This window comes from Choloepus didactylus, chromosome 8 (genome assembly GCF_015220235.1).
Source record: "Choloepus didactylus isolate mChoDid1 chromosome 8, mChoDid1.pri, whole genome shotgun sequence".
NCBI lineage: Eukaryota > Metazoa > Chordata > Mammalia > Pilosa > Megalonychidae > Choloepus > Choloepus didactylus.
Genome location: NC_051314.1, coordinates 98,830,634 through 98,848,899, shown reverse-complemented (window position 1 = coordinate 98,848,899; position 18,266 = coordinate 98,830,634). Strand labels below are relative to the sequence as shown.

Genomic DNA, 18,266 nt, shown 5'->3' with positions numbered 1-18,266 from the left:
TCATATCAGCTTAGCAATCACAGAGAAAGGAAGTTTTCTTCCCCATTACCTTTAATAATTACTCAGAGTTGGAGAAGCTTGTTATCATCATTAAATACAAATTATTGCATTTTAATGTTGTGCCGAGTACTCGTCACGAGCTTTCTATGATTAATTAATTTAATCCTCGCAGGAACAGTTTTAGACAATCATATGAAATAAGTACAATCCCATATTATGTGCATTTTACAGTTGAAGAAATTGAAGAACAAAAAAGATTAAATAGCTTTTCCAAAGTCACACAGGTATTAAGTGGCGGAGCCAGGATTCAATATGAGGAGATCTGTTCCAGAGGTAGGGCTCTAGTGGTTTTGATGTTTGGGGCAAATAATGTTCAACTATTTCTCAAATTTCTACATGGACTCCTCCGAGGGAATGACAATTTGTGTTGTAAAACAGTTCTATAAAACCAACTAATGATTCTCTTTGAAAAGAATGACTGAATTTGAAATACATTTATAGTTTTTTGTTGTTGTTTTGTTTTGTTTTTTTGATTCCGTAGAGTTAGAGTGATGTCCAGGAACCAGCATTTTAAACAATCAATCATTGCAGCTGGTCCACAAACCATCCTGAGAAACAATGAACAGACTTTACCAGGTTAAAAATGAGTACATTCAGCAATTTAGGTGACATTGTCCTGCAAGCTCTAATGAATCCTGCCATGGGCAGTTTTATCAAGCGTTTGAGGGCACCACTTTTCAAGTAAATGTATTTATATTCTTAAACAAAAGATCAAAGTTATGTGGATTGTGAGACCATTTTCATTCATTAAAGAAGGGAAAGGCTCTTTCAAAAAAACCATAAACCTTTAAACAGACCAGGTTTTTTAGTAGTCAACTTAAATCTAATGCTATCTTAATCATTAATCTGATATGTGATAGAGGTAGTGATTCCAGCTTACCAAAAATGTAATGTGGTTTTTAAAAGATACATATTCTAATTTTATACCTTTATAAGTCCTGTATATTCCCTAAGTAATAGAGACTGGAGACCAGTTGAATATTAATACTAAGACTGAATAATGTGCTTTGAATTTTAAACAGTGAAACTTCATAGTATTTCCCTCACGTAATAAGTTGCTACATATAATACTGGGGGGAAAAATTCTAGAAAACACTAAAGGTATCATGCTGCCTTCTTTTATGAAGAAACTATATACTAATTTTCTACCATTCCTGTCATTATCTATAAAAGTAGGTAGTTGGTATAAATCATTCCACTTTAGGAATTTTTAAAAAGCACAGAAAAAGAAACTACATGTAAGACCACACAGCAAATCAAGTTTGGAAAGCTGGCTTCATCATCTTTTCTCAGTTTGTCACAACTGTTACTTAGTATTATAAATATTTAAGCATATATGAGTATGTGAGTGCTCCACAAGCCCATGTAAACCTTAAGGATAGATGTAATCTACTTTGAACCCAGAAGCTATGTAAGAACTAAATAACAACAAGAAGGTGAATTGCGGTTTCAGACTCCAGTAAGCAGATAGAGTATAAGGTTAGTGGAAGCTATTTGGCATCTTGCTCACTTACCCTACCTCTCTGATGCTGTTATTTCACATGTACCCACTTTTCTTTCACGTTCTTCACAAAGGCCTATACCACCTCTCTTCCAGCGGCATGTGTGATTAAACAGTTGGCATTTCTTCTTAACCAAGCCATGGAAAGGCAAGTCAACTCCTAAAATGCGAAACTGGAACTTTTAAATTTACACCTGTTAAGAAGCTAAAAATTTTATACTGATTTTTAACCATGTAGAGCAGACTGTTACAACAATCAAATCATTTTCCAATTTATAAATGATTCAAGGCCATAATAATGAAATTTAAAATTAAGTAGGGATTCTGGGAAGATGGTGGCATAGAGAGAAGTGGAAGACTTAGTCTCCCCCAGAACAATTCAGAAATGAACAAAAAAACAGTAAATAACCTGGAATAACAGCGGGGAGACAAATGTGACTGCTCACTCATCATCCACCAACCTGAATTGGGAGGAATGCCCGCGATCACAGCATAAAATCTGTAAGTAAAACTGCGGACCCGCGCTGAGAGCCGAGAGCCCCTCCCTCACGGAAGCCGCACCGTGCACTCTCTCAGCCCAGCTCCAAGTGAGGTTTTAATATTAACTGCTCAATACGGACAGCGAATCCTCAACAAGCAGACAGAGGCTTTTGGTGACAACTGACCTTGGGAGAATCAGGGGACATATCTGTCTCAGGATAGGGAGCCCAGAGGATTGGGTGCTATCTCTGGCTGACCGGTGAACCTGGGAGTTTTTCTGTCCCCCTCTCTCTCTCTGTGGAGAAAACCTCAGCTGTTCTCAGCCCGCAAGGCATTGCAGTAAAGACAGCTGCAGACATTCTGCATTCTGAAACGAGCTAAGAGCATGCTGCGGCACGGCCTAGTGGCCCAGGGCTTCCCTTGAGGGACGGCGCTCACTGGTGACGTAGCACAGCATTCCCTCAGCTGAGCTCCTGGGATCGTGGCTGGGAGGGGAGACCTGTTCGGAGAACCCCGGGAGGCTACGCCAAGTCCAGTGATTTGTGGAGCAGTGAGAGAGAGGGTCTGGGGCTGAACTGAAATGAAGGCTTAGACTCTTGTGGCAGCCTTGAATCTCCTGGAACCAGGGGGATTTGAACATTAGAACTGCCCTTCCTCCCTGGCCACCCGTACACACGCCCCACATTCAGGGCGGACGGCTCCAGCAACACACTCAAACTGAGTTCTCCAACTGAACTCACAAGAATCATTTCCCCACACACTGCGGGAACAAGGTTGTGAACTGACTTGAGGGATATAGGTGACTCACAGACGCCATCTGCTGGTTAGAGAAAGTGTACATCACGAAACTATGTCTCTGAAAAATTAGATCGATATCCTTTTTTTTGTTACAACTTGAAAGAACCCTATGAAGCAAAACAAATGCCAAGAGGCCAAAAACAACAGAAAATCTTAATACATATGATAAAACCAGACGATATGGAGAATCCAACTCCAAACACACAAATCAAGATTTCGAAAGAAACACTCTACCTCGCACAATTAATCAAAGAACTACAATCGAGGAACGAAAACATGGCAAAGGATTTAAACGACATCAAGAAGACCATGGCCCAGGATATAAGTGCCATAAAGAAGACCCTAGAAGAGCATAAAGAAGACATTGCAAGAGTAAATAAAAAAGTAGAAGATCTTATGGAAATAAAAGAAACTGTTGGCCAAATTAAAAAGACTCTGGATATTCACAATACAAGACTAGAGGAAGCTGAACAACATCTCAGTGTCCTAGAAGTCCACAGAACAGAAAATGAAAGAACAGAAGAAAGAGTGGAGAAAAAAATCAAAAAAATCCAAAAGGATCTCAGGGATACAGTAGATAAAATAAAACGTCCAAATTTAAGACTCATTGGTGTCCCAGAAGGGGAAGAGAAGGGTAAAGGTCTAGAAAGAGTATTCAAAGAAATTGTTGGGGAAAACTTCCCAAACCTTCTACACAATATAAATACACAAAGCATAAATGCCCAGCAAACTCCAAATAGAATAAATCCAAATGAACCCACCCCAAGACATATTCTGATCAGACTGTCAAATACTGAAGAAAAGGAGCAAGTTCTGAAAGCAGCAAGAGAAAAGCAATTCACCACATACAAAGGAAACAACATAAGACTAAGTAGTGACTACTCAGCGGCCACCATTGAGGCGAGAAGGCAGTGGCATGACATATTTAAAATTCTGAGAGAGAAAAATTTCCAACCAAGAATACTTTATCCAGCAAAACTCTCCTTCAAATTTGAGGGAGAGCTTAAATTTTTCACAGACAGACAAATGCTGAGAGACTTTGCCAATAAAAAACCTGCCCTACTTCAGATTCTAAAGGGAGCCCTACCAACAGAGAGACAAAGAAAGGAGAAAGAGATATAGAGAATTTTAACAGACATATATAGTACCTTACATCCCAAATCACCAGGACGCTTATTTTTCTCTAGTGATCACAGATCTTTCTCCAGAAGGGACCATAAGCTGGGACATAAAACAAGCCTCAAGAAATTAAAAAAAAAAAAAAAAAATTGAATATACTCAAAGCACATTCTCCAACCACAATGGAATACAAATAGAATTCAATAATTTTTGAACTGTAACTCCGCTATTTACTTCCTACATGATAAAAAATACTCAACTCTAAGGGCAAATCAGTGGTTTTGAACTCAATGTAAAATATGTAATTTTAGACAACTATATAAAGGCGGGGGAATGAAGGAGTATAGGAACATAGTTTATGTGCCCTATTGAAGTGAAGGTGGTATCAAAGAAAAACAAGATTGATATGGATTTAAGAGGTTAATTTTAAGCCCCACAGTAAACACAAAGAAATTATCAGAGAATATAACCAAAGAGATGAAAAGTAGAGTCTGGGTTAAGAGAAATGGGGAAAGGGGCAATGGGGAGTTAAGAAATGAGTGTAGGGTTGCTGTTTGAGGTGAAGGGAAATTTCTAGTAATGCGTGGTGGGAAAAAGCATTACAACATTCTAAATGTGATTAATCCCACTAATGGAAGGCTAGGGAGGGGGTGGAATGGGAAGATTTAGTCTGTATATATGTTTCCACAACTGAAAAAAGAAAAAAAAAAAAAAAGACAGTCTAACTAGACGACAATTGAATGCTAAGGATGAACTTGGATGGGATTGGAGGATAGAGGACAGGTGCCTCAAAGGGACACAGTTGAGACAGAAGGAAAAGAAAATATAGAATGTAAGCTTTGTATCATTGTTGAATCTCTTATACTTCTTAGCTGTGCTTAATGGAATTACATAAAAGAATGTTCTTGTTCATGGGAAGTATATACGTGAATTATAGTGTATGTTCAAGGACGTGTGCAGCTAATTTCTCTTATGTTCAGAAGACAAAGCAATAGATGATGGATGATAGATAGGGAGGGAGGGAAAGAAATAGCGATGTGACAGCATGTTAAAGTTGGTGGATTGAGCTATCAGGGGAGGGGGGTCAGGGTATGATGGAATTCCATGTATGGGGCTAGTATTGTTTTTGCAACTATTCATGTAACTTTGAATTTATTTCAAAATAAAAAAAATTAAAACAAAAATTGGAAAAAAATACATATAAATATAAAAAACAAGTAACATTATGTCTGCTACATAGACAAAAGTCTTGTTGAATGGCTGAAATGAAGATACAGAGACCCAGCAATGCTGAGAAATGGATTTTAAAACCTAACACAATGGTATAAGGCACTACCTTAACATTGTTCTACACTTAGGTCATCTTAAATCCAAAAAATTGGGGGTTGGGAAAGGAAACACACAAACAGTCAACCTTTCATGTCCTCTTAGCTGGTTTGGCAGTTAACTGCTTTTCTCTTTCAATTTCCTTTTCTCATTGCTGCTCCCTTTCCAACTCTTCTTTCTCCCTCTTCTGCTGCAGTTTAAGTGCTCTTTTTTTTTTTTTTTTTTTTTTAAACTTTGACGTGTTTTCATGAAGCATCAGCATCTCTTTTCTTGTATTCACCAACTTGGTATGACAGTGTTTAGGTTCAGTAAACAAAGCATTAATATCCAACACAGAGTGACATTCTTTAAATTTTGAAATCTCTTGTTCCAGTGTATCTAATAATACAGCATGGTTTTGTGTCAGTTCTTGGAGGGCTTGTTTTGATCTCTGCAGATCTGGCAAATAATGAGAAAGCAATCCTGCCAGTTGCTCCACAGCTTTGTCTTCTACACTCAAGTCCTCTATTAACCCTTCATCTGGAGAGGTGTCATTGAAACCTGGAGTAGTCTCCCCGACCCCGAGGCCATCAGGGGGCCCTGTCAGGACCCGTCCAGGGGCGGCGGCCCAGGGACATTCATGCCGGTCTGGCTGGGAACAGGGAAGGGGCAGGCTGCTAGACTGTCAGAAGCAGAAAGCACATTTATAGGTTTTTAATTTTGTGTGTGTGTGGTGTTTTTTTGTTTGTTTCTGACAATGTGTAATTCAGGACTCAGAGTTGTAAAACAGTTAACCTCATATTTATCTAGATGGCTGGGAAATAAAACGACTAAATATAATTTTGACTAGAGAGTAAATGATCATATAAAGCAAAGACCTGTCAAAAAAACTTATATTGGATTTATTCACCTTCATTATGATTATCTCTGAGCTTTGTATTATTTTTGTTCTTTATATGGGCATTAGTTATCAACTTTATCAAGAATATTTATTTGACTGTAATTTTATGAATACCACAAATATTTTATACTGCTGAATATAAAAGCATCTATAATCAATAAAATGACATATAATAATTTATAAAATAAAGTTCACTAGTATAGGACAAATTCTTTGAATTGTGGAGCAACAAGATTCTGTACCTTTTGAAATGTGTTTTAGAGTAAGGATTTTATTTTTCTGTCAACTCTTTATATTTTATTGAGATTGTTCACATACCATGCAATTATCCAAAGATCCAAAGTGTACAATCAATTGCCCGTGGTACCATCATACAGCTGTGTATCCATCAACAAAATTAATTTTATTTTCATTACTCCAGAAAAGAAATAAAGACAAAAAAAAAGGAAACTCAGATCCTCCCGTACCCCTAACCACGCCCCCCTCCAGTATTGATTCATAGTTTTGGTATAGTACTATTTGTTACCATTGATGAAAGAATGTTAATATACTACTAACTGTAGTATATAGTTTGCAATAGGTATATATTTCTTCCCTATATGCCTCTCTATTATTAACTTCTAGTTATAGTGTCATACATTTGTTCTAGTTAGTGAGAGAGATTTCTAATATTTGTCTAGTTAATCACAGACATTGTCCACCACAAGATTCACTGTTTTATACATTCCCATCTTTTAACATCCAACTTTCCTTCTGGCAACATGCGTGACTCTGAGCTTACCCTTTCCACCACCTTCACACACCTTTCAGCACTGTTAGTTATTCTCACAACATGCTACCATCACCCCTGTCCATTTCCAAACATTTAAGTTCACCCTAGTTGAACGTTCTGCTCATAATAAGCAACCGCTCCCCATTATTGAGACTCATTCTATATCCTGGTAACTTATATTTTATGCCTATGAGTTTACATATTATTATTAGTTCATATCAGTGAGACCCTGCAATATTTGCCTTTATGTGTCTGTCTTATTTCACTCAATGTAGTGCCCTCACAGTTTCTTCATCAACCCATTTCTTTTAAGATGGTTTTGTTCACACACCACACATTCTATCCTAAGTAAACAATCACTTATCAAGTGTTTGAGGACAACACTTTTTAAGTAAATGTATTTCTATGCTTAAATAAAAGAATATAGTCATGTATTTATGTATTCAGTACCATCACCACTATCTATATAAGGACATCTCCATTTCTTCCACAAAGACAGAGGAAGAGTCAAGGCAGAGAGGCAAAAGAAAAAGAAAAGAGTAAGAGAGAAAAAAAAACTTCTGTCAACTCTTTTTTAGCTTTGATTCCTTGTCAAAGGATATTCGGCTTCTTTTCTTTATTATTATTACTATTTTTTGAGCCTCACAGAGCATACCAACCTTCTCATTCTGAAAACTTATCAGTAAAAAGGCTGGAAAGAGGTTATATGGGTTAATGACTGTCTCACTCACCTCTTAGCTGTTTCATTAAGTCCAGGAGCAATTCCCTTTTTTCTGAAGACTGCCCTTAGCAAAAGGAAAAGAAAATCCTTTTGAATCTGGCCATTGTGCATAAGATATATAAACAAAGACAGTAAACAAACTGACCATTCTGAAGTGAATTATCAGCTGAAGACTTGGTTTATTTATAATCTCCAGAAACTTTATCCAATTTTATATAGATGAAGTGTAGAGAATGCTAGATGAGTTCATATTCAGAAGAGAATATTTTTTTGTGAACTAAAATAGCCTCAAATAGTAAGGTTTGTGCAAATCAAAGTTAGCACGAGATAACAAAGGACATGTATTTACAGATGTGTTTAGAGGTTCTTGCAATATAGAAATTTCTCCTATATTTTCCTATGTTACTTAATGGTCACTCAGTGCATGCTCTGAATTATGTTAAATATTGGTCCTGCCCTCAGGAAGGGGAAGAAAACTGTCATTTATTGAATAATATCTGTGGGCTAGATATAGTCAGATGTTCAATCAACGTGTTTACTTTTCGGGGTTTAGGATAGAGCAGTGAAATGAGCTGAGACAATGTCCCTGGGTTCAAGAAGTGTGCATTCTAATAGAACAGACCATAACAAGGAAACAAGATAATTTCAGATAATAGCATTGTGAAGAAAATTTAAAAGAGATAATGTGATAAGAGACTGGCCAGAAGGAGACCTGGAGAGAGAGAAGGGCATCTCTGAGAAGGAAATATTTGGGTTGGATCCTGAAGATTAAGAAGGAAACACTAAGAGAAGGGTTGGGGAAGAGCATTCTGGTAAAAGAGAAGAGCAAATGCAGATACCCTGAGACCTTTACACATATTTTTCTCCCTTAATCCTTACTAGGTTCCTCTGAGTACTTTGCATTAGCCTAATTTTATAGATGGCAAACAGAACCACAGAACTTATGAACTAACTTACGTAAGGTCACTAAGCTAGCAAGGGGAATGCCGTGATAACAGTTCAGGGTGGTCTGACCACAAAGCCTTTCTTATTCCCAAGTTGCTTCAAGGAATCTAAGCACCAGATTCAACTCATGTAGCATGAGGAATTTCAAAGAAAGAGAGGTTCCTATCCTAAATATTATAAAGTCTACTATATTATGATTCCTGTCTTCATTTTATTTCTACTCAGAAATATATAACAAAGACGTATATCTGTCCATTTATTAATTCATTCATTCAGTAGAAATTTTTGAGCATATTCAACATAAATGCAGTATTTGTGTTAAGAGTTTGGAATACTGTTAAGGAAATATGTTCCTTCAAGATGTTGAGAGTGATTTTTAATGTATCATTTGGGAATTCAAGCAGATAATCTGTTCTGCCAAAGCTACATGGAAGTACATAAAGCATATTAGAATCTCAAAGATTTCCCTTCAGTTCCCTTCATTCTCTAGTCTTTAATATCTGACTCAGTATATTTGGAAATAAATGAAGCCAACCCCCTTCCCCTTTTCACTGTCCTTTAAGGGTGATGGGAAAGGTTTAGTTGGAATCTTTTCATTAATTCATAAAATAAAATAGTAAAAGACAGTCATACATAAGGTATTGAATTATTTCTAAGCCTGTCTCTAAACTCTGAGAAATTCCAAATGAAAGAATCAAATATTTTCAATTCATCCTTGCTGAGATCTACTCTTTTCAGCTAATTTTTTGTTGTTGTTTTTCTGGTGTGTTTCTGGGCTTACTCTGTTATTGGTTAATGGTTAGATAGGACAACAGTGCAGCAAAAATAATGAAGGTATGTATACCTACCTATTTCCCTTAATTATGTGAATGCCTTTGTTAAAGAAAATCTTTTTAAATCAGTGCCTATACATACTATTTAATCATAACTGTTCTTATACCTGGAGTCTAAAGAAGTAGAAATAGTTTGTATGTACTAAATACTCAGTATTGCTGAGTGGAAAAATAAATGCTCGCACCTATAATCTTTTTGTAGTCTTTACTATCTAACATAATATTATGTTTTTATTTGTTATTATATAATTCTACTTATTGGTAAGAGAGCTAGATAATGTAAGCTCTGTAGACATCCTAAGGACTTTGGCTTTTGCTCAAAGAGGATGAGCAATCACCACTGAAAGGTTTTGAGCAGGAGTGATAGGATCTGACCTATGTTTCAACAGAACAAGTTTGACTGCTGTTTTGAGTATAAACTGAGTTTGGGAATAAAGCAAGGAGATGAGGTAGGAGGCACAGCAAAATAATCTGTGTGAGAGATAACGTTGTGCTTGTTTGGAGTAATAGAATGCTCCAGGGACTAGAATATAGCATCAAACTGGCAAGAACTTGGCTTTTTTCATCACTGTATCCCCAGGGTCCAGAACCATTTCTGAAGTATAGCATGAGCTTAATAATGCTAGTTGAATAAATAGATGGATGGATGGACAATATCTGTTTTCTTTTTAAAGCTTATCTATTCTTCCCATCTGTTTATACTTAGTTTTTAAGATCTAAGCTACTTTCCTCATCATCTCCTTTTTAAAATTAAATAGAAACAAAAACAAAACAGCAACCAATTTTTAATTGGTTGATTTTAATTGAATTCAACAAGTCTTTTTTTAGGTACTTTTGTGATGACTTTTTTGGGATATTAAGGATATCAAATGCCAACAGAATGTTCCAAGACAGAGAGATGAGATTATTGCTTGGGGTCAGAGCTATGCCACAGCACCACAATTTACTTTAAGATTAAAATTGCTACATAGAATTTAATTTCCTCCTAGGAAGGGCAATAACCTTTTCAATGAATCAGACTTGGCTTTTTCTGTTTACTATAAATGGGACCATGTGACTGTAACATTACAAAGTGCCTAAATTGCAGGCTATATTAGAAAAGTTTGGCAAGAAAGGGCACAAGAGTGTATTTAGTATGCAACTTTTTCTAAGAAAGCAAAGAAATAAGTAAATGCATGCCTGTGTATAATTTTGTGTACATAAAGTAATGCTGAATAGATTCAGAGGGAACTAATGAGGTTGTTGCCTATAGAAGGCAGGAAATAAACTGGATGGATGGAGTAACATTTGAAATGATACTTTTATATCATTTTGATGATTGATGATGTGAACTATCACCAACTCAATGAGTGAAAAAATAAATAGCATTTTAAAAAAAACAAAAAAACCATAAGGGAAAAAAGAGCTTGGGGAAACCTTTGAAGTGAAATGGAAAATTACTTCAAAAATGTTCATTTTGTCACTTCTGTAGTCTTTGTATATTGCATTTTTGAGCCCAGAATTCTCAGAAAATGAAGAAACATTGTGAGAAACATTAGTAAATAACAATTGATCATGCATTGTTCATCCATTTTTCTTTAAAGAATAATGAAGTCTTAGTCCATGAAGCCACTATAAAGGCCCATTTTGAGAAAGCCAAATGGTGAGGATACCTGGGAATTCTAAGAGGCTAAAGAAGTAAAATTCTGCTATGAAAATTGTTCTATTGTATTTCTGCTTTTAAGAAGGTGTTACAGGAATCTCAGATTTTGCACCGTTCCTGTCCTATCCCTACATGCATTGCTGAAAAGTCTCCAGAGTATTCAGGCCATAGCTGGTGCGAGCTCTTTTAGCAATAGTTTTAGCATGAAGATCCTCGCCCCTGCAGACTCAGCCTGAAGCAGCACGCAGATGCTACAGCTGCACGCAGAATCTCCACACTTGTTAGCAACAGCTATGAAATATCCTCTGGGTAAGAAATTTCTGCAGTCCAAATGATACCCTACCCTTGTTTAGAGTTTTATATTTTTAAAAATATTTTCACCTACATTATTTCATTTTACGGATTCACAGAAGCTGAAAGCTGGATGGGATCTCAGATGCTATAAAAGTCTCACCTAACAGATGGACAAATTAAATCCAAGTGATGAAGTGACCACTTTCCCCAAGACTGAATAGCTAGTCAGCATCAGTGCTGAAACCATTATTCCGTTTTCCTGTCTCCTAACCCAGTGCTCTTTCTCTTACCAGTACATAGCAACCTCAGTTGTTTTCTTGGGTCTCCTTCATCTTTTTAGTCTTCTTATTTTATTTTTTATTTTCCCTCTTGGCCCATATTCAAAAGTTAATAATTTCTTCCTATTTCTGTTAATGCTTTCAAAACTTGCCAGAAAAATGACTCCCCACCCCCACCCCCTAACAGGTTCATTTTCATCTTTATTTTTTCTGTCTTACTCCCTGAAAAATTAGAGTTGTTTTCTTTGTCAATGCCATGATGTAGCTGAGTTGCTTCCTATCAGATTTACCACAAGTTGGAATCTCTTAAGCAGGTTCTCCCTAACATATATTCTCTGTCACTGGGCAGAAGCTAATGAAGTCTCAGTCAAAAACCTGGCAAGGAAATGTTTCATAATGTGATAACTGATGCCACACACTATGTTAAAATGTTCAGGTTTTCTGCTACATAGTGTTAAAAAAAAAAAAATTTAAGTCTAAATTCAATTTTAGTAAAAGGGAAAGAATTATGTCCAAGTCAGGTTCTGACCTGATGAGGTCTGAATCAATTGAAATATATCTGCAAAATTTGATGCTTGGCATCCTTAACATTCAGAAATGTGCTGAAAATTAAAGCAGCCATTGTACAAAGTCAGGATGATATCACTGTGTAAAGATGCCTGTTCTCAAAGGATTTTAATTCTATTCTGTTTCCTTACTCAACATTTGTAAACTCCGTAGTAATCAAAGGGCTGCTTAAATGACTCATACTCTGGCTATTCAGTATCAGAGAATACTGAAAAATGTTACTTGAGAATATATGGAACTTCCTATTGGTTGATTAAAGGCCTACTGGACATTTCCACTTAGATGTCTCATAAATACATCAAACTCAAAGCCACCATCTTTGTCCTCAAATAGGCATTCTCTCACTTTGTTCCCTGTTCTGTTAATAATACCTCCAGATCGCCCAGAGTTGGAAATTTAGAGTAATCATTTACGTCTTTTATTTGTAAAATACTGTAAAAATGTGTTGTATGAAAGGAGAGATTAGCATTTTCCTCGAAAAGGTTGGAAGATCCTACTCACCTGTTTAACACATGCATGGTTAAGGTATGACCACTTACTTTGTGGCATCTAACCATGGTTTTTACGGTAATCATAGATGAAAAAATGACAAATTAAACCACATTTAAATAAGCAACTTTTCTTCATCAAAAGATACAATTAAGAGAGTTAAAAGTTAACCTAGATAGTAGAAGTTACTTGATACACAAATGTCTGACAAAGGAATTATATCCATAATATGTAGGAAACTCTTACAATTCTTAATACTTATTCATGTGGGAAAGAAAGAAAGAGAGAGTGAGAGAGAGGAAGAGAGAGAGAAGGAAGGAAGGGGCTAATTTTACTAATCATTTTAAGAAATACAAATGAAATCCACAAATACTACAGACCACCAGAATAGCTAAAATGTTAAAACAAACAAACGAAAAAAACTAGAAAATGCCAAGGATATGGAGCAACTGGAACTGTCATATGCTGCTGATTTGAATGTTAATTGGTACAAATACTTTGAAAAAATGTTTCATATTATCACTAAAGCTGAACATCTGCATACTCTGTGATCCAGAAATTCTACTAGGTATATTTCCAACAGAAATTTATACATATGTTCAACAAAAAGCATTTACATGAAAGTTCATAGCAACATTCTATATTATTGCTCCAAACTGGAAGCTACCCAAATGCCCACCAATAGTTGAATGGACCAATAAATTGCGGTTCATTCACACAGTGTAATACTACACTGCAATGAGAAAAGAACCAATTACACAGAACCAATTACACTTACACAAAAATACAGATAAATCTTACAAGCATGAAGTTGAATGAAAGAAGCCAGACATGAAGGCATATAATGGCTAAATCCATTTATAAAAAATATAAAAGCAGTTGAAAATAATCCATGTTGCTAAAGATCAGTAGCACTGGGTAGAGGCAGGAATAGCAACTGGAGTTTTCTGAGGATACCAGTAATGTTCTCTTCCTTGATCTGAATGCTGATTTATGAAGATTAAGTGAATTTTTGTACACCACAGAGTAAACTTAAAATATGTGCACTTTTTGGCATATATATTGTACTTCGATTAAAAGTTTAAAAACTTTTCTGTAAATTTTACCTTTAATATTTCTACTTTTGAAACCTGCTTAACAGTCATTTTCCATTTTATCTCAGGCCCTTCTTACCTTAATCTAAATATTTGTGGTTAGTCTTGTATACTACTCATCTCTCTTTTGATTCACCTTAATTTCACTTGACAGATTAGTCTTTCTTAAGAAGATCTCTAATCATGCAATTCCTTGTTGGCTGCGACATTAAGTTTAAATCCTTAATATGCCTTTCAAGGGCCTCCATAATTTATTTCTGAGATAATTTACCCTTAAACTGAACAGGAAGATTCATTGTTAATCTAGCTATGAGTCTGTGCCCTTCTGTACTCATGCAACTTTTCTTCTTGAAGAAGTTATTCTACCACTGTCTGGTTAAAACTCGATTCATTTTTCCAGGCCCAATTCAAATATCCCTGCCTCTACCAAACACTGCTGTTGGCTACTATCTCCCACACCACTTTGGAATGCTGTCTTTCCCTCTTGTAAAAGTCCCTTGAGTTATTGTATGTCTCCTCCTACAGATTGCTTTTTCTTCTACCATGTAATATATTTTTTGTATTATTCACCCCTTTTTGATTCAAACCTCTAGTGGGAGTATAGAAATTTGGTCTCACTTTTTCTCACCACCTGCCTCACTTAACTCAAAGTTTTGCACACAGTGGGTTTTATATGTTATTTAATTAGAACAACCTAAAACTGTTGGCTGTGGAATTAAGTTTTTAAATTTGGCTCCCTCATATTTGTAATATCGATCATGAGAGTACCTTTGACCACATGACTTGTAATACAACTGAGCAATATGACAACATAAAGGTGTTCCACTCTGCATTCTTCTAGAAAACAAAACTGCAGAGAAATTTATCATGTCTCATAAGAGTGGAGAAAACAATAAAACTAAAAATAAAAAAAGGTTTGAGCAAGGTAAGGATATAGCAATTATACATTTTTCACTGAAATAATATAAAAATAATTGAAGTAAAAATGAGTTTTAAATGCCTAAACTGAAGCTGCCCCTTTATTTTCAGTATTACTCTGGATTTTAGTCCATTGTTACTAGTTAGATTATTATACCTCTGGTTGTTTTGTCTTGTAGAATTGAGTTGATATCTTTGGTAATATAGAGTTAATATTTTTAACAATTTAAATGCAAAGTATTCTAGGCCAAAAATAATAGATGGCTAAGATTTTTCCTTTTTGGTGGGTAGAGAGATTCACCTGGGTAAATGACATTACACCTAATATTTGAAATGAGCCGTCATTTAATTGGTTTAACTAGAAGAGCATAAAGAGAAAGGAAAAGCTTATGTTTTCTATGCACTTTGTTCTTTTGAGATTGAAGTGAAAGAATAAGATGAATGGGCAGGTTGGGTAGGGTTAATGAAGAGAGAAAAGAAAGGAGAAGAGGAAGATGATATAGAGAGCTAAAAGTTCTTAGCCCTTACTTTGTGTCATATCCTGTGATATCACAGTATATCCTCACAATTGCCTGGCAAGATTGGGTGCTGTTATCAATGCAATTTTATTCTTGAGGAAACCGATGCTCAGAGAATTTATGTGACTTGCCCAAGGCCACACAGCTTATAAGTGACAAAGCTATGATTCAATTAAGGAAAGTTTAAGATAGAATAGCCTCTTTTTAGAAGAGTAGTGGGCAACTGGCAATAGCCAATAGAAATTATCTTGCAGTTCTTGAAGTTGGTATCCTTAGAGCCTACTGAGTCCTCTATCAAATTAGAAAATTTTGAAAAGAGAGTGAAAGGAAAAAGAAAAAGCATAAACTAAGCATTGTTTAAAACTCTGCATTTTTTTTTCTGTTTACAAAAGAATTATAGAGTCTATCAGCCATAAGGAACTCTGAAATAGAAATCTGAAGACAATTTTAGTTTTCATTCTGCCAGTTTCTACTTGCATATTTTTGTGAACTTGAGCGAGATATAGATATTTTGCCTTTTATGTTTTCTAATTTGTGAACTGGAAATTTTATTTTAAAGGTAAATGATGTTATGAATGTACACTATTTTTGTAATCTGCAAAAGTTATTCATGTATACATTATTATAATTATATATTTTGAGCCAGTAAGATGATGTTTTAGGTAATAAAACTGAAAAAGGAATGCATTTAAATTCCATAAAAGTGAGGACAGGCTAGGAATCATGCTTTTGAATTTTAAATATTGCTGCAGCAATCAAACAACTTCTTGGAAAATTATTATCATTGAGAAACTGAAAAAAGTAGCAGAAGTGTTTGATGCCCAATCTTGTCCTGGTGTCGCATTCAAAGAAATATCAATCCAGAATAAAAAAATAATTGAAAGCAATTTAATATTTGTATTGCTTCCTTGTTGTAAGTCCACGGATCCAAAGCTAAAGAGGAATTATGCTTTAGGACCCACATGCCTGTGATTGACTTTGTAAAAAAAAGAATCACAGCAGTTACAGTCATAGCATGCAACTAAACTTCTCTCCTCTCCTCTCTCTATCTCATATGCATGTCATTGAAAGATATTCATTCTTCCTCTATTTGAAGTTTATGGAAATTCTCTCACTCTCAGTCCACAAAGATTGTTTATCTTCTTCAACGCTTCCTATTTTCCCCTTTCCCATATCAATTCTTATGTCTCTTTGGTGAATAGTTGTGAACTGCTTGCAAGATGAATGCCAGTAGCCTCTATAGGTTCTTCATTTTTCTCTTACCTTGATCTGCATAAACTTAGTAGCCAATACAGGACCCTTCTTTAATGAGTGCAGTGCAGCATGAGGCCATGGAAATTAATAGATTTATACCTTTCTTCTCAACCCAAATACTGTTTTAGTTTCCTGGCTGCTAAAACAAATACCATGCAATGGTTTGGCTTCAACAATGGGAATTTATTGGCTCATGGTTTTAAGACTAGGAAAAATCCAAAATCGAGGCATTATTGAGGCAATGCTTTCTCCTAGAAGACTGGCATTCTGGGGCTGACTGCCAGTGGTCCTTGGCCCTTGGCCCTTGGCTTTTCTGTCACAGGTCAGTGCACTTGGCAGCCGCTCCTGGCTTCTGTGGGTTCTGTTGACTTCTGGCTTCTCCCCTTGGCTTTCTCTTCGTGTGTATGAATTTCATTTTGCTTATCAAGGACTCCAGTATTAGGATAAAGACTCATCCTGATTCAGTTGGGCCCCACCTTAAGTAACCTCATCAAAAGGTCCTACTTATAATATATTCACACCCACAGGAATGGATTAAGATTAAGAACATGTTTTTCTCAGGTACAGAGTTCCAAACCACCACAACTACTATGTCCAAGCATTGGCTAGATGTTGTGGGGGATTTAAAAAGTTAAATAAATGAAGAGAACGATAGTAAGACTTGTTTCCATTCTTAAGATGTATCTCTAGGTGGCACTACTGAGAGAAATCAGAAGTTGCTGAGGGCATGAAGCTTGTGGGTGAAGACGGATTTGTTGTTAGACATGGGTGTGTTGTTAGACCACGTGGATATTTACAGGGGCCTGTTGGAGCTCTGGAAAGATAGGAAGACCAGTGAGGGACATATGGATACCACCCAGTTGTCAATGATAGCAGAAAGAGAATAAAGATGTTTTTGAATGAGGTTATCAACTGCTTTCACAATGAAGTGCTTTTTACTTATGTTCATTGGCATTCAAAGTGAATACCTTCATTTCTCCAAACCCCTAATTCTTCATGCAGGGTAAGTTTTGCTCCCTAAATTATTTTAGAGTGAATATCAAGTAAATATCAAAGCATTTAAGTTTTTAAAATAAGAATTACTCTTTTATTTAGAGCTCCAAATAGTTTTTTCCAACAGCTAAAAATTATTAAATTCAGATGTCCCTGATGCCTTGAAGAATTAGTTTAGAACTGAGACAAATCTGAAAGCATTTGTTGTTGTTGTTTTTGCTTTTTGAAAGTGAAGATATTTCCAATGGCTATATCATTACCATGGGTATGTTTTTAAAAGTAGCATAAAGTCCTCATTTTAGAGTCAAAACAATGTGCTCACAACCACACTGGATATTTCAGTGTCTTATCTGAACTGGGAGTTGGGGTGGGGTGTGAAAGGGATTGGGGGGCACAGAGAAGAGGTCGGACAGGCAAAGCACTAGGCCCAAGGGGGAGGGTGAGTTCAGTCCAGATCCAGGTCAACAACTAGAATCAGGATCCTGGGCATGTCTGCATTTGAAAAGATGATGATGGTCAGCATTAATTTTTAGTAAAATTTAAACAGAGACCTGAAGGTTGAGAAGCAATTAGCCAATTAAAGAATGATGTAAAAAGCATTCCAGATAGAAAGTTGACTATGGAAAATAGGTCAATGTTATAGGAGTAATGGCCTCAGGCGTAAATAGCTTTGGGCACCACCTTAAATGTTTTTTATTTTGTTTCAAGTATAATGAGAAAACATTGGAAGGTTTTCATCTGGAAATTTACATGATCTGATATAGAATTTTTCAAATATCCCTCT

The 18,266-nt window shown here is 35.9% G+C and overlaps 1 non-coding gene and 1 pseudogene across 1 annotated transcript; one reads left to right on the top strand and one right to left on the bottom strand.

Annotated features, from left to right (window-relative positions):
• Window positions 1-5,375: 5,375 nt before the first annotated feature.
• On the bottom strand, window positions 5,376-5,905 carry LOC119543509 (annotated as a pseudogene).
• A 6,753-nt stretch (window positions 5,906-12,658) lies between these two features.
• LOC119543554 lies at window positions 12,659-12,781 on the top strand. The gene has a single exon (XR_005218622.1). It is a non-coding gene; the product is annotated as a U6atac minor spliceosomal RNA (small nuclear RNA).
• The last annotated feature ends 5,485 nt before the right edge of the window (window positions 12,782-18,266 follow it).